We start from the raw sequence: 2,753 nt of genomic DNA, 5'->3' as shown, positions 1-2,753 counted from the left end.
TGGAGGTTCCACGGTGTTCTGTTGTTGCCTGCACATTGATGTGAGACGTGTGCTTCCTGTTGTGGTCACAGGGGGTACAGGTGGGACATGTGTGCTGTAGATTGCCCCCAACACGTGTGTACATCTTGCTATGTCGTATGGTCCTTGCTTGGTCTCCAGCAGATCCTGAGCATTGTGTTGGACGTATGGGGACTGGGGTACCAGAGTGATAGGGATGTCCAGGACAGGTGTGGGGGACTTGGATGTGTCTGGCTGTGAGACTCCTCCGACTCTGGCAGGTGTTGTTTGGGGGGTGCCAGGTGCCAACAGGTGCAGCTAATCCAGCAGCTTGGTGTGGGGTGGGATGTTGGTTGTCCGCTATGTTGGTGCTGGAGGCCTGTTAGGCGATGATGGTAAGGATGCGTAGGATGGTTGTCCCTTTCAGCCTGTAGTGGATGGTGACATTATCAGGTGTTGGGTCTGTGAGGCTAGTGCGTTTCCTGGGGGTCCGCTGTCTTTGTCCGTGCTGCCTCTGTGGTTGTCCGGGGGGATTCTGGGTGTGGAGTGGGGTCCTGGGGTGGTGTCGGTGGGTGTTGTGGCCCCCTCTTGGGTGTCTGGCCCGCATGATGAGTGGCTCCTTGACATCTGTTGCTCTTCCGATGTGGCCCTGGGCTGGTCTCCCTTTTGTGAGCAGTTTTCATGTAAAAACACGTATGTTTTTTCATGTAAAGCACTCTAGTGGTCATGGGCCATGTTCGCCTGATATATACTGCATACAACCCCAAGAAAACAGCACAACCTGACCTTGGCATGCCAGGGACCGGTCCATCCACCTGCTTTATAGAACTGCCGTTGCTGAACACCGGCAAGACCTGGCGCAACTAAAGCTCTGAATATTGTATTGCTTGGTCATGTGGTTTACACTTATCTAAGATGCAGTTTATCTAGAGACTACTGACTAAAATGGCTGGCCAGTTAATAATGAAGCACAGATTGCTTTTGGCATATGGAAGATACAAATTATCATTTTTTTGCATGAAGAAACACATTTTTTACTACTTTATGCACAAAATACCTATCCCTACCTATCCCTGTCAAACTTCCTTTCTATCTATTCTATACAACTCTTCAAACAAAAAACGTAACTAAAAATATTACCGTTTACAAAGCCAATAGCCCTAACTTTCACAAATGTGAGACCAATTGCTTTGCAAATGTTTGTTATACCTGGTGCCTTCTTTGAAGTAGGAGAAGGTTCTAGAGAGTCCCTTTGAAGTGCTAGGAATTTCCTGCCTCCCTGTTCTGGCTCCAGATTGCCTGCAGGCACAATGGACTAGTGTGATAGCATAATGACTTGCACGTCGGGCTGTGCCTTGCTCCCCTCCATCCTGACACACCTAGTCCCGCTATTGTGTGGCTGTCTGTGAGGAATATACAAAGTCCTCCCGTTAACTGCACCCAGTCATGTGCCCCAAGAACAGGCTACAGGCACTGAATAGTTTGGACAGGAAAATGCCAACTTTCTAAAAGTGTCATTTTTAAAAACTATGACTTAATATCCGACTTTTTTCACTACTAGTACTGGTAAAACATAAAGGTACACGTCCAACCTTTTAATGACAATGTACCCTGCCTTATGGGCTTCCCTAGGCCTACCTTTGGGGTGACTTATATGTAATAATAAGGAGGGTAATTTTGCCTAGTCGAGTTAGCTGTTTACATTTGCATACAGACTGCAACATCACACCTGGGACATGTTTTGTTCTAAGGGAGAACTTGAGTGGGTTGCACAATAAGTGCCTCAGTCCCACTATTAACATTTGATATCCAGACCCTGGTATATGGTATGCCACTTCACTAGGGACTTATAAGTAAGTTAAATATGCCAATCAGGTGTATGACAATTTTACCATGTTTTAGGGAGTTAGCGCCATCACTTTAGCACTAGTTACCAGATGTAAAGTGCACAGTTTCCTAAGGCCAACAAAAACAAATTCAGAAAAGTAGAAGGGGGAAGGTAAAAAGTTTGGGGGTAACTCTGCTGATAGGGCCTAATTAAAAAACCTTATTGCAGAAGATGCAACTAACTTGAAATGAAAAGAATACCCGCACCATTGATTTCAGTTCTGTCCTAGATGATTGTGCTGCGGCATATGTTGATGGCTGCGTAATGTCATCCTGTGATGCTCATATTGTGGAAGGGCTAGTGGATGGTGTGGTAGTTAGCTGCTGCTCTGGAGTTTCTTGTGGGGCCATGACAGACTCAGATTCTCTGCACAGCAATATCCCGCTGTAAAACAGCAATGTCTTGATGCTTTTCAGGAAATTGATTTCTGCTTTTTTCTGAAGCTTGTCACTTATTTTGTGAGTAGCATTCTTTGAGTGGCCAATGAAATGACTGCTTTCATTTTCATTTAGAGTCAAGAATAGAGTGCCGGTGTTACTCTCACAAGTCCTTTACTTCCTTGATCTGGTCATGTGGGACCAAAAAAGTGCAGTAGGAACTGGAAGTTTGAAAATGTTTATTTTGCTATGGAGTGGTAATTTTTTTCAAATTTGAGTTTAGAGGTATCCTGGCAGGCCCAAATAGGTTTTGCAATTTTTATTGAAATTTCTTAGTTTTTAGGGCTTGTACCAATAAATCGTACAATGGTATACCAATGACTCCCAGTATTACTACATCTGATTGGTTGGTGTATTCATACACTCTGAAATAGTTCCACCTCTACTTGTAGCATTAGGAACATGGATGTCACTTGGTTCACACCTTGAGA

The sequence above is a fragment of the Triturus cristatus genome, chromosome 6 (genome assembly GCF_964204655.1).
Source record: "Triturus cristatus chromosome 6, aTriCri1.1, whole genome shotgun sequence".
Taxonomy (NCBI): Eukaryota; Metazoa; Chordata; class Amphibia; order Caudata; family Salamandridae; genus Triturus; species Triturus cristatus.
Note: the sequence above shows the minus strand (reverse complement) of the source record.